Here is a 24,191-nt window from a genome sequence, read left to right on the forward strand (position 1 = left end):
ATGACCTTTTCACGCGGTTCGAAGAAACTGCGTACATGACGCACGACGTTCCGACGGTATCGACTAACTTCTTGCACCTTTGTACGGAATTCTAATTTCACTCGTGCCCCGATGCCACGTGTCGTTAGTCACGATAGTAACTGCCACGAGCATGCACCTTGCAATTTGAATATTCATAGCTTGAGAAGAAGAGTGAGTTTCATTTTTATCGTTTGGTCGAAGTGATGTATAGAGAGTCCCAAAAGCAGCTTGTTTGAGTTAATATTGTCCAAGGAATTGTTTAGGCATTTTTAAGTATGGTTTCTGTACGCCTGAAGATGGTTAAAGTATCGACAGAAAATTTCCTGAGAGATAACGTATGTTATTATGTTTAAATGTGGGAAATAATTTTGCTGTGTGGTGAGATGAATAGATACTTCTGGAACGCTCTGTATCTGATTGATTGGAGTAGTCGTTTGCCTCGAACTTTTTGTACTCGCAGTTAAGGCACCGTTTCGTAATCATTCGATCTACGATTAATGTAGTCACAAATGCCTATATAGCGGTAGAATATGCGTCTACGCGTAAAGGTCCTCGACGAAAGGTCAAGTTGAACCCGGCATTATTCACCCGTTGTGTCATATCTGATTGATTGCGGCAGTCGTTTACATGAAACTTTGTATGCTATACCCACGATCTGTTAAACTTCGACTGAAGTGGAGGAAATATTGATTCTACGCCGTACGAAGTTTTTCACGACCAGTTAATTCGAGATTAACGCAATCACAAATCCAGCATTCAATTAGATAGAGCGTGTGGTCTAATATACTGTTCATTCAAAGTATCGTATCTGATTGGAACGGCCGTTTACATGAAACTTTGTCAACGCTTGCCCTCGGTATGCGAAACTTTGGACCAAATTGAGCAAGTACCGATGTACAGAGTTTTTTAGAATTTTGGTAATTAGATATTAGGTCGAATTGGATAATTAGGTGGACCTCTGTCGAGTCGAATTCGATACTATTCTTTGTTAAGGTGTCTGGCCACTCTGACCGCTCGCCAGATGGGTACTATTCTTAAAAAATTCATAAATATGAATGTATAGAAAAAAATATTCTTATGTTTTGACACATACTAAAAACCGGTTTAATGAACACATGAAAATTTGTTTGAGATAACAAAAAAAAAAATGGCGACGGTTCGAAAATTTTGGTGACAAATTTTGCGGTCCGATTGCTCTGAAATTTGTACACACTACTTTTAGATACATTATCTGAAAAATTAATTTTTTTTTAAAGAATCGTAGCCATCTGGCGAGCGCTCAGTGTGGCCAGACGCCTTAAGTACCACCGATTAGAATTAGAATTAATATTGCAACATTTATGTCTTCCACACCTAGCCTACAATTTGCCAATTCACTTCCGTAATTTAAATTCCAACTTTGGTTTAACGAGTAAACCAGTCCTGTATTTTTTGATTCGTCATTCAAGAGTTTTATCTACATCTCCCATTGTCTCTTTTGTCGCGTCCTCCGATAGCATGCAATATTCGTACCAGCAAGCATCGCGTGCACGGTTGCTCGCACTGACGCAACAATGAAGTAATTACGATCAATCGCGTCGATGTTGAGATCCTTTAACGAGAAGACGTTGCCAGGTTGCCACCCCCGCGGCAAAATTGTCATAATTAATCCATGACAGGGCCGCTCGCGTCCGTCAACGGAATCGATATCTGCGACCCCCCCGTGGCAATATTCGCCATGCGAATCCGGTGTTTCGCGTTACAGTTCGCTGTCATCGTTACTACAGAGCGTGCAGCGAAGGAAACTTGCGCCACAACGGGAAAGCCCCTGGCGTGCAGTGTTTCTCAACCTTTTTTTGACCCCTGACACACTTTTAATTCTTATTCACCTGTATAGGATCTCTCAATTTGAATGAAGAAATAAGAAACTGTTCGAATTCGATACGCTAGCTTTAAAAAGGATTTAAAAATATATTTAAAGAAATGATTTCATTATACTGATTCGAAAATGATCGAGGGGGCCATGTTGAGACTCGCTGGTGTGGCGTGCTTGTTCGCTCGTCCAGCATGTAATCACTGGAATATCTGCATTTTACAGTGGAAGAAAACTTGCAACTGGTAATTGCCTGGTCGCAGTTTTATGCTCGCATGCGCGCTATTTACGATTTCTTGCGCGAGGGAAACCGCCACTGGGCCCCCCCCTAGGCGCTCGAGATTAATTAGCGCGGAATTTCGTGCGACAATTCTGCCACGTTCGAAACGGTTCTGGATTTTCAAAATTTACTCACGCAGATTTCCGCGTATTTACAAATTGGAAGCTGATAGAAAATGATTTAATAGTCGTAGGTTATTAAAGTGAAATTAGAATGAAATCTCGTAAAATTCTCATAAAGAATGAATCATAAAACATTCAAACATACACTCAATTCAAGTTCATATATTTTATTTCAATATTATTAAATACACACTCATATCTTTATATTTTTATAACAAGCTCGTCCTAAATTCTAAGTGAATTTCTTTTTAATTTAATTAATCACAGTCGCCATAGATAACTTAGATCACAAGGGAATAAAACCCCGTTTTCTCGACTTGAAACACACTGGTCTCTTTCCGTGGGCGAATTTGTGCTCGGTTGGAAGATGGATGAAAATCGACGTTAAACGGTGGAATAGCCGTGGATTAATCGTCCGAAGCGAGCATACTTCCAAGCGAAGAACGCGATTGTATTTGCATGCAAAGCCGGTGTTTCCGTTATCAGTCACTGTCAACGATCAGAGAGGCGTGCAACCGCGGGGAAGTGCACCGGTGTACGACCGTGTCGGAGTGCAGCGTGGAACTCCGTTGCAACGTCTCGTTACGCCTATGCAACGCGTGGACGTTGCACTTAGCCGGGGTTACATGTACCTGAACGGTTAAAGAAACGGGTCGACTTGGAAATATTCTTTCCAGACGACTGTTAACTGTTTCAACATGAGACGGTAACTCCACCGCTGTTTTGTGGCGTAGTTTCTGGAAATTCAGACATTTTTTTCATTTCACAAGATACTCTTAAATTTCATTCATTTGCTTCATTAACTCTGGTTGCTGTAAGATAAAACTCGAGCTGATTAAGAGTATATTTTTGGAGTGCAGAGGAACATCGATTCGAGAGTGAAAATGTTGGAAAATTTTGTAAATTTGTGCCCTTTTTAATTTGATTGGTCGTTACGCATCGAGATAGTGTTTCGTCGAACCACGGTAAGCGAGATAACGAGCGTTGCGCCCTGTTGACGTCATTGGTAGAGCTGACATCAGCTGTACTCGTGGACAGGTACGTGACGTATTGTTGGTCGATTTGGTCGCACAACAATTGCGCAAATATCAATCCACTCTCCGTCTATGTGTGTGTATCGGGCAGAGGGATGGTCTCGTTAGAAATTCGATCAGTGATCCATCAATTCGACCTGGGTGTATACTTGACGCGTTTTGTATCGTTCCCCGCAACTTAGACGTGAAGTTGTTGTTCTACGATCATGTAATTATAATTTTTGCTAGCAGCATTAGGAAAAGGTATAATTATTGACTTATTTTTATATAGTGCGTGATTTGTTTGTCAAGTATAATATATTTATTATTTCCCTAACCACATAGCCTCTGTCGTGTCAGAAAAATGTAAATAAAACGTCTCAGAGATGATCGAGCTATACCGCGATCTTCACTCAGTTTTCTTTACCGAATTCGTTATGGCAAACTTAGGTTTTAATGTATTATTCACTTTGAGACAATAAATCATTCTTGTTCAATAATCAATCGATCGTAATTATTTACAATGCAACATGAATACAGACATTTTGCAATGCGAAGTTAATTGTACCATACACATGTATACAAATCATAGGACGTCTGCGACTTGGACAATGCAAACGCTCAGCCAAACCGTGAATGTCCCGACGTGTGACCAACCTTGTTACGGTTTATGGCACGCACTATTGGAAATTAAATCGTAAAACAAAAGGTTAACAGTCACTAAGCATGTAACAAATTCAGAGTTATTAGACTATACAGAGCAGCTCAAAATAATTATCTACCACTGTTTCGGTCTCATTTTACCATTGACGCCTATTCGTTTGTTAAATCGACTAAATAATTCTTTAAGTTGAACAGTGCGAGAGTCCATTCTCCCTGCTTTCCCTAATTCACTCGTCATTTATCCAAGCCGTCGATCGTACCGCGATAGCAATCGAAATATCAGCGCCGATTGCAGGCGATATTTCGCGGTGATTGCGTAAAAAAATCGCCAGGCATTGTTAAGTGTCCGACTGTGCAAGTCGTGGCGCGCGGCAGACGTTGGTAAATTGCTGACTGGAGGATTTATTTGTCAGTGCATTCCCTTTCTTTCATTAGGCGCTCTCCTTTCCCCGTGTCTGGTACACGTGTTCCGTGAGTCGCGTTCGAAAGTCTTCATAGATCGTCGATCACGATCGACGCCGAGGCCATGAACTACATGAATCGCTCCGCGGCGAGGATTCCACACGGAGCTTCGCGAAAAGAGAACTCGGGTGAAACCGCGGTGCAACGTTTTTAAATACAATAACTGGCCACGATTAGCGATTCGTCTTTCTAATTCCTGTGAAATTCGCGGTGAACGTGTGTAAAAGGTGTTTCTGAATTGCTGGCATGCCTCGAGCGACTATATCGGGCCTCTTGAAAGGAAATGAAAGTATTTTAAGTGCGTCTTTCTACTTTGGAAAGCAGTTGAGTTCGCAGCTGTAGTTCTTAGAGCATTGTATCTTTAAAATTGTAGGGAAAAGGGCTGATCCCGATAAAGTAAACCTCATCGATACTTGTCCCTTCAACACATTCTTCCAGTGTTGCATCAATCACCAAAACCTTTAAGAATTTTTATTTTATTACTCAATAAATCGAACAGTTTCAAGGGTAGATCAATTTAGTGACAGCACCTTATTTTAATAATTTTGGAGTAATTTTAAAGAGAAGAGTATGAAATCGACTACCTTGGTAGTTGCAATGTTAAGATCTTAGGGAACGGGAATCGTCGAGGCGGTTGACTTGGCGATATACCAGGTGAAGTCGGTGAAAAATCTGTACGACTGCGCGTGCACGCACGCCGTCTTCTTATCTCTCGAACGTACGTCGAGTTCGCCTCGGCGAGGATCATGGATCTACGGGCGATCGAGGTTAAGTCGGACTTTCCGTGACGGCGCAGCGTCGTCCGTGGTATCGCGACCATACTTTCCTGAGCCCGTGTGAGTGCGTTCGCACGCTTTACCCACGTTTCCTCTGCGCGGTTACCTACACTCTTTCCACGAAGGCCTCTCGCCGAGGGGAACCAGGAGAGCGGATAGGTAACGGAATCGTTCTGCAACCCATGTCAGAGACGAGCACGTTTCAAATGAAAAATTAGTCGCATCTATGCGAAGTAATTCAATTTTTTTTTTTAATTATAAAACAATATTCTTTGGAACGTGATACTGTGGTTTAATTCTGGTTTTGTGTATTTTCATTTTGGAGTGTTGGATACATTTTTCCGAGAACTGTTTCCGTATTTTACGTTACGAAGTGACAGGTATTCAAATTGGTAAGACGTATATGTTTGTATGATGTGTTTATACGTGTATGTTTGTGATTATGTAATTCATTACCACATTGCATCCCAATGAAAACTACAAATACTGTATGATTGTCGATGTATGCCAATGAGAATAATGAATGAATTGTTAGGAAGTGCTAGCACATCTGTTAAGCTGATTGCTCGTTCTCTTAGTCATCATTTGAATAGTGCAATGAAATGTAAAATAGTGTTTCAAGTAATATTATCAAAAATCTGTCAAGGTCCCACGTCCCTGGGGCTAAAAATCGCGGTAGCATTCAAATCCGTGAAAAGTCTTTCGGAAAAGTGAGCCGAAGTGGAATGTTCAATTTTCAGGAAAACTAGCTCGAACCGTTAACACGTGCACCCGAGTTGGATTCGATTTGACACGCTCGATTCTCGCCAATTCCACGTGACTCTTCATTTACATCCTGTGACTCGACGATGACTGATACTCGGTAATACGCGCTTCCACGTGAATTCTCCACCACGTTTAATATGTCTCAGTTGAACAATTGGGGGGTGTGCATCAATAAGGATGCAGCTCCATTTTTTCAAGTTTTTGGGAAATTAAAGAAAACGTTTTAAAATTCAGATTTTCGAAATTTTCTTTCCCTTTCTTTTTCATATCATAGCATAGGTACCTAATTATGAAATTATGTCGTTCCGGATTCAATCCTTCCTTTTCAGAATGGTGGGGGGAGGATTAATGTTTGGAGCTGCCTCCTTATTGCGGTCCGTTCTAAAAAACACCTGAAATTTAAGGGATTTTTCGAATGAAGGGAACACAATTTTCTTTCAAACACATGTTTATTTTATTCTTAAAACATTTGGCAATAGAATTCATTCTTCTTCTTGCTCTGTCTCCGTCAGATCGACATCATCAGTTTTTCTAGTGGAGCTGTCTCCTTATTGCACCACGGAAAGAAAAGAATTTTTTAAATCCGTGATTATATTTTAACCTCAAAACCATTAAAAAAAATGGAGCTGCCTGCTTGTTGCAGCACATCCATCAATTGATCATGCTGTATATTGAGATTAAACTTTTTGTATTAGTACTTTTATCATTGACTTTTGATTCCTTTTTTAAGATTGCATACTCTTTCTTCTATGTTCGGTCAACTTTCTGTGATCGCCGTGTAGTATTCTAGGCCGTCGGTTCTAATTCCTAGAGAGTGGCACCAGCAGCTTTTCACCACTTTCTTTCCACCGTTATTTTTTCCCCACTCGTAGATACGACTTGTCCCTTCGCATGGAACGTCGCTGTCTGGAATAAATTGACCACGATCGACTGATTCCCGATAGTTCTGTCAAGCAAGATTTATCGAACAGGTATGCATAGTCAGCCTGAACTATCGGCGGTTGATCGACGCGTGGCTGCTTTCGGTGAACGCTTGGCTGTCGATCGTGTTTAAGCAGAGTTGACGAAGACAATGGTGTCTTGAACTATTGCTTTTAAATGTTACGTACGAATAGTGGAAAAATCTATCAGAAACGAATCCAATTTATCGAATCCAAAGCAAGGCGGTCAGGTGTATAGGTGCTCCGGGGACTTCAAAGTTGTCCTTCGCATTTTAAATATTTCAAATAATTAGTAGAATATAGATTTTGCGGATGCACACATTTACTTGAAATTTGCATTTACTTTTTTTTCGATAATTATTCCAAATACGTTAAATTTAATATACAACGGTTTGCAGTGAATCAGGTATTTTTACGAAAAAATAAATTTTACCCATGAATATTCTGGGAATTCTATCGATATAATTTTCCTTACTCTCTGTAAATTAGCGATATCACCGAACAAACGCCATTTGTCTACTCTCATATTCACGTTAAATAACAATGTACATGGAGAGATTTATCTGCCCTGTATTATCATTTATATTGTTCGCAAAATCCAAAGGTATCGCAAAATCCAAAATAATTTTGAATGCCCTGAATACTCAAAAAATAAATCTTGGGGTATTGATTCGTTTAATCCTTCAGAATCCTCCTAAATATCACGGAACGTTCGCGTTCGTCATTAAAAACGATCCAAACCCAAACACGAAATTCTTCAACAGAAAATAAAGTTGAACCGAGCTTCTATAGTTGTACATTTTTCCGTCCGTTTGAAAAACAAGCAAACCATCATCGGGATCGTTTCTTCAGCGAGCATTCATCATGTTTCCTCGTTTCGCGATCTCGATCGATCGTTCCTCCATGGTTGGTCGCTCTCCATTGCTCCGCGGACGCGATCACGCGATAAAGTCGAAAATATATTCGCATAAACGACCTTTATTTATGGATTAAACGGGGATAATGCGAGTTCCCGTTGAATTACAGTCGCACGCCCGCCGGAATCGCGTATCTTTCTAGAGAATGTGTCGCGTGTTCGCGTAATTGTTAACGTGTCGAACATTTGCGTTTGTTAATTTGTTTATCCGAAGCCGACGACAACAGGTGTGCATGTGTATAAATCATATCGTGACGAGGGAGGGGTGTGGGAACGGTGCGAAGAGATTTATATAAGTTGTGCAAATACAAAATGCGTGGGTGGCGTAGAAGAGAGGGTGAGGAGAGGGCGCTCCGTAAATTTTCATTTATTTAATAGCGAATGTATTCCGCGGGGACGTGAATCTGTATATTAATATTTACCTTGGAGTTTCTGTTCATTCAACTGTTTTATGGGCGAGTATTAATAATTGGAGCGAGGGACGCACTGTTGAAGAATTTAGAGAGATACACGGAACGGTAATGGAGATATTGTAATTCGACGCGGATCGATGGGGTTGGTGGTGTTTTCGTTGACACGGTTCGGTTTCCTGGAAATATCGCGCGGGAAAAATATTTTTCCCTCCGATCCTTTCCTCTCTGCTATTTATCCGTTTATTTCCTTTTTTAATTTCTACGGTAGCCCGTATTTCCGCGATTTTTGGACGCGAGCCGCATCTCATCGCGCTGGATATTACGGGATTAATATTGTAACAAATACGCGGATTTAATTTTGAAATTTTTCGGTGTATTTAGTATAATTCAATTGAGTCGATATGATTTAAAAATTGGGCTTTCGTGGAACTTGGAATGAATCGTTTTCGAGGGAATTAACGAGAGATCGTGGAAGTCTGCTCAGATTCTTGGAGGTATGTGATATGTATAATCTTTATGTTTATTGTAATTACGACACAGATAACGATGAATATAAGGAAACGATTGCAAGGACCCTCTTTTTAATATCTTTTTCATTATAATAATTTTTACTCAAAGAAATGTTTAATTAGTGGTAACAAGACATAAAGGAGATATTCGTTCATAGATCATTTCATATAACAAAAAAATAACTTACCAACGCAGATCGATTCGAAACATTCGCACACATTCACGCCACCGTGAACAGCTTCACGTTCCAGGTGTGACCAAGAGCAGTTGTGCCTCGCGAGCGCCGAGTCGCGCGGCATATAATTAAAAAAAATAATTTTTGAAGTGTTCTACGTTCAAAAGAGTGGAAGCTATGACACTCGAGGGAACGAAAATAGTCGACGCGGAATTACGTGGAAATATTCCCCCTCTTCTCTCTTTCACTCTCTGTTGTTTCTCTCTTATTAACTGCTCCTCAACTACCCTTTGTCAGAATTTGACAAAGAGATGGACAGAATTTTATTCGAATAATAAATGACGTTTATTCCATTGAACAGGCTCTCGAGATAAACTTGCATTCCTTCAACGCGAAGCGTAGTATTCGTACAATTCAGATTTTAATTTCCATTGAAGTGCATCGAGAGCTGTTGGCTATTTGTTATTAGGAGATTCGCTTGGTTGTTGAAAATAAAAACTGAACTCATTCATGATTTCTGCAAGCGTGTACACGCCCAAGCAAACGCACAAATAAATCAATTTGTTTCTACAATTATTATTATTGTTTGACTTTAGTTTTTATTAGAAGCCTTTGCCTGCATGAGAATCGTACTTCCCATGCAGGGAATATTTGGAAATAAATGACGGAGGGCGAAAGCGACGGATGGACCCCTTCCCCCTGGTTTAGCGGTCTTTCCTTGACAGAAGACCAGGACGACTCGCTCCGACGAGTCCGCGTCACGCCTAGTGGCCAGCTCTCGAAGACGAAGTCAACGACGAATCGCTTCTGAATGGCGCCTTTCAGCCAGTAATCGATTCGCGGCCAGAAGAGAAAAGAAAATGGGTCTGGGCGGTTTAATCGCGCTTCCACCGTGCTCTCCTTTGTAGATTTCCCGTCTTCGAGCACCTCCTCGCTCTCAGCTGAAATAATAACTCTCGGCCCCGTGAAATGTTTGACTCTGTCGCTCGATGAGGTGTCTCCAGCTGTTGAATTAACGCCCTTCATTGGATGGACCCTCTCCACGGCTGGGGATCGAGTATCCTTTGACGCAGGCTGAAATACTTTTAGACCTTGGCAGGATCTGAAGATTCTCGCGATCGAAGTCCTCGTGGAGGCTATAAAGTTTCTCCAAGACAAATCCAACTTGTATAGGTTGGACCGAGGGAGAGGAAATTAAAAAGAATCTATGAATACAAAATCCGCGAATATCGAACACGAGAGGAATTTTGATTGCGATTAATTTAGTGGACTTTTCGAACATTTTATTAAACGTCCTTCAATTTAAAAAATTCTTCGACTATACTACAGTGACGAAGTTCAGCTTTTCTTCTCAATAAAAAAAAACGAAGATAACAAGTTAAATCGAGTCTACTTATGCTGACAGCGCTTGAAAGAATCAGTAATAAATTAAACTCACAAATTTGATAGACTCACCGAAAATTTTATTAAGCACTCTTCAATTTTAGAAACTCCTCGACTATACTAAGGTGACGAAATTCAGCATTCCTTCTCAATAAAAAAAACCTGAAGATAACGAGTTAAATCGAGTCTACTTATGCTAACGGTGCTTGAAAGAATCGGCAATAAATTAAACTCACAAATACCAAGCACAGTGAAAACATTCTGCAAGGTCTGCAAGTGCGTTGCATTAGGCTTTGGAAAGCCCCTTTAATTCTCTGGTAACGACGACGCATGTTTGCCAGGATTTCCGGAAATTCCTGTCCGTCAGCTACCACTTTTGAGTCGTCTTGTACACACGGACGATTTATTCCTGGAAGTTCAGGAACTTATTGATTCCCACCAACTACGTGGGCGACGTGGACTCGCTTATTTCACCGTGCCGCGTACGGAGCGGCGCGATCACGATTCCAGCGACTCTACGCGATATTTCCAAGTCGCGTTGTGCAACCCGCGTAATTATTCAAAAGCATCGCGCGATCGACTGGCGTGTGTGTTCGCCTCGCAGCGACGATTTACACGCAGCGTCTTCTCCTGGTCGATTATATCGACGTGCGCGACGAGTACGAGTCGAGTGTACAGCGAAACCTCGATTAGTGCAAGTATTGGGAAGGAGAGCCGTGCAGTAATCGAGGTAGACCTGCTGTGACTCGAATATTAATGTTTTTTTTTTGCGTGTATAAATTGAGTATGCATTCGTAGGTGAACGTAGGTAAAAATTTTAAAGAATTCTTCATTTATATCTTTGTAAAAAAGTAGTTAATAAAATAAACTTTCTTTTCGAGAATGCCACAGATATTCATATTTGTCTATCCTTTCTTAAATGAAAGGTCTACCTAGATGTAGACAATAAAAAATATGTCTTAAGCCTCTTTCATAGTCACTCAGATTATCATTATGCTTCAAACGTATCACCTAATAATTTATACTCATGTATTTCATTATCTGCCACTACATGACTCACTATCTTTTTATGTCTCACTCATACTCCAATTGTACAAGTGTCGCGGTTCACAAAATTTATTTCTCAACTTCTCCCCACCTATTTCGAACAGCTCTTACCCAACGCCGTTCCGTAGATGGGTCGAATAGCGTCCAGCGGTACTAGGATCGGTCTAATCAAAATATCATGGGGATTCGAGGCCGTGCGTCTGGTTCTGGTCGCGCTGCAGGGAACACGAGATGCGCTCGACTAAATTCGTTACGCCACGGCCACGGCGTGTCGTTCCTCTTTCGACTGGCTCCCAGTTGGGTAGAAAGTCGACAGGGCTATATGAAAAATGTCGAGACCGTAGGAAAGATCGTTATATGGAAAGGATCGCGAGGCGACAGCTGCCCGGAGGCTTTGCCAGCCCAGTCCTCGTTCCCCGATCGAACCGAGCCAGAGAAAGAGAGAGGTCGACCCACGCCGGATCACTGACGTCATGCCCCTTTAAAATCGCGACCACGAACGTTCCTATAACCGAACGTCGCGACAAACACCAATTTTCGTCGCCAGAGATGGCCGAGTCTATTTACTCGAACAGCACCGATAACGAGTCGAAGATAAAATTCCTGAAGAGAGCTCAACCGTAATTTTTTCTATGAATATTTGTGTCGTAACGGATTTGATATGCACAAAAATTGGGAAGAATCTCTTCTTAATTCGTGAGAATTCTTCATTTTTTGTAGATCATTGATATCTCTCTTGCAATATCTTATCGAGAAACCATTAAACGAGAGCCACGAGTGAAAAGTTTTAATGTTAGAGTAAAGATCAGTGTTTGGATCATGGAATGAATTACTATTAATTCAGAACATCTCCCTTTATGGTAAGAAATGTTTCATTACTACGAACTGAAATTTGTGGAAAATCTTCGGTGACTGTCTCCCGACCGAGGTGTTCTTCAGGCTTCGAAGACCAGGAATTCGAATATTTTCGCGCGGAATTGCTATACGCTGCACCAAGTCGGCGGTAAATCGCGCAGAAATGCGACTGTCCGACGTTGGGAAACTTGTTCCTGTGAAAATTATTGACGTTCGCGAGTTTTTTTGTCTCTGTAGTTTCTATTCCTGCGATAGAAACTCTCTGGGAACTTCCTGCTGGCAGACGTCGGCCAACCTTAGCTCTAGCTGGGGAAATTGGTGCCAAAATCGTGACACTGCGAATTCTTTATCTCGGGTTTCCCGTTTGCTACCAATTTTTATGCAAATCGGTTGCGAAACTGGAGCTTGATTCTTATTCAACGCCTATTATCCTACGTTGAATCTTACGTTGGTTAAGAAGTTAAACAAACACAAACGATAATGGGCATTTTCAAAAACCTTTCGACTGTGCATACACGTCTTCTGAAAGCAGTCGAAAGAGCGTGGATATTCGCCTACGGATTATATTCCATAAATTTATTTTTGTAACAAACTACTCCGATCCAGTTTACGAAGAAAAACCTTCAAAGGAACGTTATTTGTGCCGTAAACGCTTTTTGCTTCGCAAGAACGTTCCGTAACCCGGCGTTGGATAGAAACTGTCTCGTTACGTGCGCCGTGAGCGCTTTCAGCTTAAAGCGTGCCAAAGTCAAAGGGTTAAAATCATTTTCTCGTCCTAAAAGTGCCAGGTCGCGAGTTCCTAATATTCTAGCATTTTGTAAATATATTTACTCGAGTCTGGCCGTGCTTGAGAATCCACTGGTAACCAATTTTCATATTTTCTTCATTCTTCAGATTTAGAGGGATCGAAACGAAGACGAATACATGTATTGGAACTTTGAATCTTTTCCAAATTTAACAATACTTTCAACTACGAGCATAGCTAGAAAGCCTACATTTACATTATTGTTCCAAAGAAAGAGTTGACACCAACAATCAAATAATTAAATAAAGATTGAGGAATGCTTGCATCCGCCGCGATCAATTTACATTGTTTGGTTTATCTCGGCGGGCAATACATATTATTCGTCGTCGTTAAACGCTCGTATCAGGGTTAGATAGATGCCATGACGGAAGGCGGCGATTATGTCAGAGGCTGTACCTCGTAAAAAGCGGCCAGTTCTCTAATCGTCCAAGTCGACGCATTCGCAGCGGCGTCGGTCACGGCTGACTGCCAACGACTTTTCATTCACGTTTAGATTGAGGTAAAACATTCATAACATATTGCCACTTGCTTCCGCGGTAATATATGACACCGATTATGATTGTGTACACGGAAAAAGTCGCCAACTATCAAATACGCTAATTAGAGCGTCGGTAATCGTGGTCTTAATAGTATGATCTTGTTCCACTGGCTGTTATTGACACGCGGTTAAAGGACCGATTAATCCAAACATATTTTAGTGATTGTCACGATAGGAAAATTTCCGTGGTATCATGGGACAGCGACCATAATTGATACAAAAAAAAAGGCGGCAAAGTATCATCTTTATGCAGCGCGTAGAAGTCAAAGAATTGATACTATTATCTTGTTTGTAATAATTTGAATAATGCGATCTTGTTCCGCGGCATCGAGACACATATTCCAGACAGTTTGGTCTTCGATCATAATTCTAATCTCGTTGTGTAAGCTGTCACGCGAGTAAATTACCAAATTACGCCCCACTCGTTGCAGCGAAGAGAAAGTGTCTTATAAATGTAGGTGTGCAGGTGCTTTCTTCCCGTGTTACAGTCTTCTGAAGTTGGACGTTGCTGGAAGTGTCTGGAGTGGACTTCTCGACCGAAGAGACGAACTTATCCCCTCAGCGACGGGGAAGATTTGCGTACTTCAGTGAATTCGTATCAGCAAACCAACGTTTACTAGAATTGTTATCTCGCCGAAGTACAGCACCGTACAAAAGCGTTTTTGTCGAGACTTCTCCTGAAAGCTTAAAGTCGAATCATTCGGGGACCTATACATATTTATTATTACAATATATTCCTGAGTCGTATTATAAGAACACCATGTTTAAGTTATTGTTATAAAATAACAATTATTCTAGTTAATATCTCTCAGATATCTCAGATACGTCTTTTATTTATTACCACGACGTTTCCATCGCCTATTTGTAGAATCCTTTCCAGTTAAATAATATAAATCAGCCGTACGAATAATTTGGGAGTATGTTTCCAAAGTCCAGTGAACGGTGGATCGTAATAATTAAGCAAAAGTCTACTCTAATAAAAATTTAGTCGATGTCCAATTCCGCTATCACGTCCACGAGGGGTCATTTCCGTTCACTGAAATGGAAGAAAAAAGGAATCGTAGCTCTCCAACTAACTGTGCAGTAGTCGATACCAGCCAGCTCGAGACAAACGAAGGAAGGAAACCGGTGACAATGATAAAAACGCCGCAGTGGAAGCGTACAAGCTGGAACCAGCAATGCGCGACAAAAATATCCGCGTAAAGCGATCATCGATCCGCGGGGCTCTCCCGTATATTCCGGTACGAAACTCAATGAGAGTATTATCGTCGGTGTATGCCTTTATTAGAGCGCAGGGGATTAAATATTATTTTTTAGAGCTATCAATATTACACTCTAAGAGGAAAATCCATGGATGCCTTGAATAAATATTTTAGTGACACATAGTACGTCAACGCGTTGACTGGCACGACACCCACATATGGGTGACAAGGATTTTCGCTGAGGAATAAATATTCACTGAGGAATAATTCCAAAGCGAGGTGTCGAAGAAAATTAATTCGGATAAGATTGGTAACTTCTGAAGAGTTAAACGCATGTGTCATTTCTAATTATACAGAAACAAAATTCCTCGTAGGAATTTTCATGATTATTAGTCTGGCAGTCAACGTATTAAAAATTCAGTGGCCAGTTTTTTTCCTCGTGTTAGTGACAAATTTTCTTTTCTGTGAAAAATTTTGAATTTCAAGACTCTTAAGGGCCATCACTAATCACTGACCCACTGAGTCTCAACTCTATGGACGTATCCCATACGACAGATCATATTTACAGAATTAAATACCTGATTTCTATAACCATCACAGTGGTTAATCGCATAATTTGGCACCGATTTTGATGAACACCAAAACTCCAGGTTTCGTCATGTTCGTCGTCGAGCGTAGAATGGGTATCGCGGTCTGGCTGCCTCGAACGTCGACTTCCGCGTTGGAAGACGCTCCCAGCCGAGCAATCGAGAATGCTCGCGTGTAATGGCCTGGGTCGCCAGTATGTAATACTGGTAGTTAGACGCGAAACCGTGCCACTCGCTGTTAGCTGTTACCAGTTGGCAAAAACTGGTCGCATCTCCGCAAGACTCGACTCGACTCGAGTCGACGAGATGCCGTCGTTGATGAGGATTCGATGATGCACGCACGTCAGTGTCGACCCAGGGGAGCTGGAGGGAGGGCAAAAGCTGGTCGTCGAGCATGCAAATTGCCACTAGGAATGATCGATAATACGGTTTTTACCACGGCCCTGCTCGCTCCGTCGGAGGAGCGAAAGAGAAACTCGGTGCTCCGAATGCAGTTTTGATAAGATCGATAAAAGCCGGCTATCGAGATATATGCGAGTCGTGCTTGAAACACGTCACTCGTCCATACGGTTTCCCAATTTCATACTTTGTTGTAATATATTCTAATTTATTATAAGAGCAGGTAGATTTAAGTGCATAACAATACGGCGCGGCGACTTTTGTAATTACGGGGCTTTCCGAGGTCCCTGTTTTATGCCCCCTCCTCCTTCTTTCGTATTGTGTGCAAAGGATATCACGGTTTTATCGACTTCCTCCGCGGTTCGCGTTCCTACCGTACTGGAAAAGACTTCGTGAGGCTCGGGCAGGGGAGAGGGGTGCGATTATTCAAAACGAGAGCCAGGAACGCGCGCGCAGTTTCGTGGCACGCCGTGCCACCGAGTCTGCATCGGGCTTGTAAGTATCGGGCTCGTCGTTTCACGTGCTAATTTCTTCCTGGTTGTGCACGCCTAATGATATCGTTCGACGCTATCAATTATCAGCGTCTGCGTAGCGGGGACCGATGCGATCGCAACCAGTGAAACTCATCCGTACGAATGACATCGCCGGCTTCGTTTATTTCTGTCGTTCGTGTTATTACTATTACCAAAAATATTCAAATTTTAATGTATTGTACTTTTTGAGGGGCTGGACGAACGGGAATGTATTCTCACAATACACAACAATTTTCATATTTTTCATCGAGATTGCTTCGCTACAAAAAACATTTTCAGCATCGTGTTTCGCGTATATTTTTGTTTCACATCAAATTATAATAACAAGAGCCACATTAATAATTTTCGTCTGATTGTAGAGACAAGCTATTACGAAGGATTAAATTTGAGAAAATGACCCTGTCTATTTCACGATTATTGTTATTAGTATGGTTTCTAATTGTTTAATAGGCTGGGCATTACTTTAGGGGACTAAAAATTGTTAAGTTTTTTTTACATAATATCTTAATACCTTTAATATGTTAATTTAATTATCTTTTGTGCAGGTTCTCCAGTCTGTAAATCGGAAGGATGTCTGATGTGTCCACTCGTGGTTAACCGGGAAAAGTATGTGATCTTCCTTCAAGGTAAGCGTCCATCGATCAAAAGATAGGAGATTCTAGTTATGATAATTCTAATTGCATAATGAAATACTCTTCCGTTTTAAACGAAACTTCTTAAATATCCGTTTAACCGAAAACACCTCACAAATGGATAACTTCTGACGTGTCACGTTGGTTCAATTCGACATAAGTTATTCAAATAAAATTTCGCTCAGTCTCTATTTAAAGAATAGAAACTCGCGATACAAATTAAGTTGCAGTTAATAAATAATATGCATAGACGGAGAGGCGATCATATTCTTCGAGGGGACTCTGATGAAAGACGAAACATTCTGCCAACTGAGAATAATCGAGCAATTCTTGGGTACCAATCCCGATCGTTCATAATTTTTAAAACACTAATGCCTCTAGTCTCTTGCTTACGAGAAGATTGCTTTGCTCGTGAATTCTGAGGCGGTCCTGGCGAGGTAAACAGCCGTGGCTCTTCCCAAAATAATTCTTGGTGGTCACTCGCGCTAAAACGCCGCTGTTTACGTGCTTACGCAACGATCTCGCGCCTCGAACAATCGGTTGCTCCCCGAAGGGCCCAATTTGTACCCTAATCGTTCCGTGTAACTCTGAATTTCACTAATTCTTTTCGATTTACTTTGCAATAAATACACCCTAATTCCGTTTGAAATGCATAGAGCTTCAAGTGCAACGACTTGAGCTAAGAATAATTTCTTCTCCAGAAAATAAAGTAAAATTCACGCAATAGGTGGTTGAAGCTCCTGACCAGAGGAAACCGGATATATTCGAAGCCGTAAATGATTCAGGCGGTGTTCCAATGGAAGGGCCGACTAACGCCCGATCGAATAAAATCTTCTAATGGGGCCGAATACACGGACGGTCTAATTCGGCATTTCCATTCGATTAGAGGACTGTCACATGCCATTCGGGTAGCATTCTATTTCCATTACGACCAGATGGATAGTATTCGCGGCATCGAGCCGCGAATAGAATAGACATCATCGACGGGGAATCGGGATACCTTGAATAAGTTAGAAGGGCTCGTTCTGGCGATCGATAGCCAGCGAGCAGCCACGGGAGAACCGAAACGTAGCCGAAGCGTCAACGGACCGGAGATCCATTTCGTTTACCTCGGAAATATTAGCCACTGGATGCAGCTTCCTTCGTAGTAGTTATAAATTTAATTAGATGAAACTCTTTTATCGTCATAAATTACAAGAAAATATCCCATGGGTGCTGGTTGAATTTTTCTAAAAGTCTCCAACAGGTGTGAAAAGTTAGTTTTTGAGATGTGTCATAGGCTACTGAGTTTGCTGCGAGCATAGTCACAGTCAACACGTTGATTGCCACGTCACTCATACATGGGTGACGATGCTTTTCACTGATGAACTAAATAGATTAATTCTGAGAGTTAAGCATCAAAGAAAATAAATTTGAATGAAATTCATAAATTCTGATGATATTACAAAAATAGATACCACGATATATGTTTGGTTATATAGTTTTTAATCCTAACAGAAATTGTCAAGAATGTTTCTCTGGCAGTTAACGTGTTAAAAGGGCAGATAAGGAAAGGATCTAGCAGGATAAGGATAGGCAATCGGCTACCAATCCAATTTTCATTGCTATTATGTGCCGTGAGTGACACCTACCAAAAAAATCAGGAATGATGATCGGTTATTTAGGTGACACATGTAAAAGTTTCAGAACGGTCAGAGTCCTGAAACATGGTTAAATAATTAAAAAGAAACAAAAATCCCATGCGTTACGCTCCGTGCAATGGGCTGAAGTAGAATGAGATAATGGTCAGACACACTAGGCGCGTCGTTACGACAGGGACTGCATATTTTCACTACACAGTCTAATAGCTTATAAGAAATCCATCGAGGTTCAATATGTTGACCTTCACGTGACATTTAGTTCGTTTCATATCGCCAGTTTTGTTTCTTTTTAATTATTTACAACTAAGTTACAATCTATCGAGCGACGCACAGCGCGTGTTTGTAAATAATATTTAGATATCGCTTACGAAATAATAAATAGAATACTTTTAAGGAAAATTGTATGATATCAATTACAAAATTGTTGAAACTGGTTGCCTCCTTGTCGTATGCATAGCTGTAACGATACGCGTAGCGTGTCTGACCATTATCTCATTCTACTTCGGCCCATTGCACGGAGCGTAACGCATGGGATTTTTGTTTCTTTTTAATTATTTAACCATGTTCCAGGACTCCGACCGTTCTGAAGTTTGTACACGTGTCAGCTGAATAACCGATCATCATTCCTGATTTTTTTGGTAGGTGTCACTCACGGCACATAATAGCAATGAAAATTGGATTGGGAGCCGATTGCCTATTCTCTTATCTTGCTAGACCCTTTCCTATAGAAAATGAGTCTAGTATTTCTTGCGTACATATTTGATGGTTTACATATTCAAGTGGAAGCTTCGAATTCGGCTGAAGACAGCACAGAGCTCTTTCCTGTCCTTAGAGAAACGGGTTTGCCCCTCGAAGTGGAATAGCGAGTAGCCACGCGATTTTTGAACGACTTCTGGGGTCCTCCGGCTATGGCGGGGTTCAGTCGGAGCTCGAGGAAGAAAGAATTTGGCAGACGGCGGTCAGCCTCGTCCCAAATATCGAACCGAGTCGGTGGTCGATAGCGTCGACGGTTTTTCGTTGCCAAAACTCCAGGGACTCCGCGGTCGTCGGAAGCCTTTCCTCTGGCGGGATATTGCGGATGTTTCCTCGTGGAATGGGCGTGGAAACCATGTACCATAAGCAGACGTATTTTTCTCAGAAAAAGTAAAATAAAATAAAATAAAATAAAAACACAGGTCTCGCACACTTGCATGAGTCGCAAACAGGATCGACGCGTCGAAATGGCGCGATTTTTAATTTGTTCCGCGTTAATCAAGGTCGTTGCTCATCGATACGCCGTGTCGATAATGCTGGATCGACGTATTGGTTCGTCCCGCTACTTTGCCGTTGCATAAACACAGTTAGCAACGGGTCAGGCTAATTAAGCTTAATTACGGTCACCCGATCCCATTAATTAATTCGTCGTCCTCGCATCTGGCCGCGGAGGATACCTATTACGAGTCAGCGAGCTTTCACGGGTTATCCGTTTTGGAATCTTTCGGAAACGCGGGTATCGATTTGCCGTCGAATCGACGAAATGCTTCGCTTGTCGCGAGACTCTCCGTTATCCGACGATCTGTCATTCCGGTGCAATAAATCTATGCGCGACGCTGAAAAGGTCGGATCGGTTCCATCATGGACAGGTGACGACCGGAAAGTTGAGCGAGAAATCCGACGATGGTATTATTGCCTCGAGTGATGCTGGACACGGTCATCGATGATTGATACTAGTTCTTCAAAAGACGAGCCAGTATCGTACCCATAAAGTTCGTGCATGAGTATTGATTGTTGATTGTTGTACAACGTGTGGGTACTTTTCATTTCAATTTAATTGTCACACCATGTATGTTTATAAGGATATACGTTATTACTTTATAGAGGGTTTTTTAAAAGAGGGTTTACGATTTTGGTTTTAATAAGAGTTATACTTTTATTTTAAATGAAAATAGACATAATCATAATTAAAGGTGGAAGATAATGTTGTTTAAGGGACCTTCACGACTAGACGTATTGGGTTGTTCAAAAAGCTCGTGCCAATTTTTAAGAAAAAATGAAAATGAGTAGAAACGCGGGAAATATATATATCTTGTCTCCAAAGAGTGTACAAACTAAACAATAAAATTATCGATCACTTTGCTTACTACTCCCCCTAAAAACAAATTTCCCCCAGAACCGAGAATCAACCAACTACCGAATTTTTCAATGAAAGCGTCACCGTTGCTCGCGTACGCGCTCTTCATCCCTGAAACCAGCCTGGAACTCGTGCAATCCGGGGTTGCGTCGCGTTCAGTCGTCTGGTGAACGACGTGGAGACAAAGCCCGGTGTTCCACCCCAATCGGAGCGCGCATAGCGGTTTCATCGTCGGATCTCGAGATATAGATGCTAGTGGGCGACACTGTAACGCCACAGCGGCGGCGGCCATCGGGTTCTAAAATTGCGAGAAGGGTGGAACACGTGCAAGGGGCTCGCTACTGCTGGGAGAGATACGTCGATACTTCCTACGGCGCATTAGTCGTCCGACATCATCGACTAACTATCCGACGTGCCGGCAAACACAGAGCTAGCTGCTGCTCTGGGAGCTGCGGGCGATCCCGGGATACAACTGCCGTAGAATACGAATTACGGTGCCGGGGGGCCGGGGGGGGGGGCGGGGGTAGAACGTGCTACGTGGGCGGGGGTAGCACAGGGATGGCAGAAGAGCCGAAGAAAAGATCGATCAGGCTCCATTGGGTAACATTTATTCGGCGTCCTCGTCGCCGAACGTGCCTCTCGCGCATGATACCGGGCACTCGACACGGTCGTGAATGAATTCGCCACTGGGCCCGGATAAAAGATCGAACGAGGTGGAAGCGAAACCTCAACAGACAGGGGAAACCGGCACCGGCACGGGAGGAACGCGAAATATTGAAAATTATCCGGGTGTGCGTTACACGACGACTGCCACGTCATGCGTAAATGTGTGACATTAATTTTCTACCCACTCCGGTGGTAGTTCTTTTTTCCGAGGCATTCTATTGTCGATATATGGTGATGGCCATATAAGTAGATGGAAGTTAATGCCATATTGTTGTAAAGAAAAATTATTTAGTTGGTGGATATCCGCGCATGTTGTCCTTTTAGCCATTGGCTTCAAGCCAATTGTGGGTCCTCCTCGGTTAATATATTCTGTTACACTTTGTTGATAAATGTATATTTTGAAAATTATAAGTAGAAGCAATGCCGAGTTACTGACTAATATATTTTTCACCGAAACTGAATATGATAAATCTTTTAACCATGCAGAGGAGTCCCGCAGTGCAGGGAACTCTAAGTAATTACTGTCTAAAAAGCTTGCACAGGAATCATTTAAACATCCAGGTGAAAGATTAAACTTCTACACACACGCGCCATTAGACCCACACAAGCTACCTTATCAACCCCAATGGTTTCCTGACGGATGTCTCGAGTATGTCCTTCGTCCTCACGCCATACACAACCGCAGTTACTCTAGAAATCCAGTCATCCAGCTCTTCTCCAACCTATTCCACTAAATTTGTGCCACGCCGTGCCTCGAAGTACTTTCAGCAACGTTTTGAAACGCGATAAGACAGATGTAGAGGAGATACCGAGTATCTAGACCGACGATAAGAGTGACGTCGTACGTTTCCGTTCGTCATCCTCTCGTTCAGTTCCCCTTCTGAGAGCAGCGATGTTCGATGATTTTTCTTCCTCGTGTAGTTAATTCGAGGCCTGACGGCGATCTAGAAGTCACCTAGTCAGTCGAGCGAGTGCATTTGCTTCGAATTGGCTGCGGTGCAACTGCAGCACCGAAGGGTGAGGCGGAAGGCACGCATATTTCCGAGCGTGACGCACCTTGGACGCTGGGCTTGGCTCACCAGCGCAGAGATATCGGCACGCTGCTTTGTGCACACGCGTGTCTAAAGCGCCGTTCATAGGGAAGCTTCCATCTGTATCGGAGGAAAAAGATACGTGACCTTCTACACGTTGGAAGACTGCTCTGATAGAGCAATAGAGAAATTATTAGAAAAATGCATCGCAACTTAGGAAGACATCGAAAGTACTCCAATTCCACCTACGATCCGACTCCTACTTACAACCACCGAATTTGGTTTCCTCGCCATCGATCGTCCCCAGAAATCAACCACTTTACCAATTTCAACCCAAATCCTCGATTCACTGTCTGTTCTCTAAGCGTCACACCCAATGCCGTTGTACCATGGCCTCTATGTGGGTCACGGACTGCCACGCTTAATTTCGCCGAAGATAGGTGTTCTCTGCGAATTCGATTCGTGGAACATGGACCTGCGAGGAACGAAAGAACCGGCCAGACGGCGAGAGAGGCTGGGGATAAGATAAAACGAGAGAGGAAGGAACGGGTGGGACGCGAACCGGCGGATAGAGACTCGGAGCGGACACGCACGACGCGTATAAACGGCGCACGCGAATATGTACGCCTTGGACCATCGTATCGCTTCTGCGTGTGCAGTTGTGCACGCGCGCTGGGGCGAACACACGATTAACCGCCGCTTCGTTTTCTGCAGGGGACTCTTTATACGACCGCGCGCCGCTTTGCTAACTGCCAACCGGTAGAGATGGGATCAAGTTCAATGCGTGCGTCGGGCGAATTCGAGTCAATCGCGTCGGCCAAGGCTCGAGTAATGATAGCGAAATGGAGCGATAAGGAGGATAGTTTGACGTGGAATCGGAGAAGTTGGGACGGTAGCTGCGGATGGCGGGTCAAATGTGACCCGCCAGAGGAACAGAGTGGATCGTTTCATGACGGATTTTCGTGTTGCACTTTTGCGAATTACTCCAAAATGAATGAAAAAAGAAGAGACATCTGTCTGTACATTTATGATATACACGATAGGGGTGAGACCAGGTGTTTCTATTTGTGAACTCGAGTCACTGAACCTAAGACCCTCGGGTCAAATATGTCCCAGAAGGACGAACTTCCATACCAGATTTTTGTTCTACTACCAGTAATTGTGTACACGGTACAAGCGAACGATCTTTGATAGGTTTCTGCCTAACCTCTTCAGGGTTGACGATCACTGCTCTGTCCCATCACTACCAACCGGTAACGCTAGCTAACCGCTGACCGAAGAAACGAAAGAGACGAAGAAGGAAGCGGACGGAGACGGAGGAGCAGGGCCGTGCTTGAGCACCCTGAGCACCACGAGGCCCGCGACTTCCAAGGGGAATGCACTCGCTCCTTCCACCAACGACCAGCTCGTTTCACGATACGTCGGAACGTTTCTTTTTTCCCCATCGGGGATTCTCGATTCCTTCCAGAACGCGACGTCCCTTGTAGATGCGTTCGAATCGTTCGCTGCAAAAGAAAGAGTCTTCAGCTTTGGAGTCTAGATAGTATATCTAAATACACAGGTGTTTTGGAAGTACACAGTAGGACAGAGGGCTGTGGATACATATCCAAATGAATCAGAAATTTAATATTTTTAGGAAGTATTTTTCTGTTTGGTCCTCCTCTGAGACTTATTGAAAAACGGAGCAATATTCTTGACGTTTATGTAAACGAGTGTAAATTCATTCATGAGTGTATTAATACCAGAGAAATAATTCTTTTTTTGGAAATAAAATAATATTCGTTCTCGTCTCGAAACAAAGAAATTATAAATTCGTCCAACGAAGAGCAACTGAAAATACACACTTTTAAAAAA

The 24,191-nt window shown here is 42.4% G+C and overlaps 1 protein-coding gene across 4 annotated transcripts in view; it reads left to right on the forward strand.

The window, feature by feature from the left end:
- LOC128878529 (bromodomain adjacent to zinc finger domain protein 2B) overlaps positions 1 to 24,191 on the forward strand; it is a 168,374-nt gene that overhangs the window by 67,014 nt on the left and 77,169 nt on the right. For all 4 annotated transcript variants that reach the window (XM_054126823.1, XM_054126817.1, XM_054126831.1 and 1 more), the window contains exon 3: positions 16,804 to 16,884. The gene's annotated coding sequence lies outside the window, so the exon portion shown is untranslated. The remainder of the gene's footprint in view (positions 1 to 16,803; positions 16,885 to 24,191) is intronic.

The sequence above is a fragment of the Hylaeus volcanicus genome, chromosome 1, assembly GCF_026283585.1.
Source record: "Hylaeus volcanicus isolate JK05 chromosome 1, UHH_iyHylVolc1.0_haploid, whole genome shotgun sequence".
NCBI classification, from domain to species: Eukaryota; Metazoa; Arthropoda; class Insecta; order Hymenoptera; family Colletidae; genus Hylaeus; species Hylaeus volcanicus.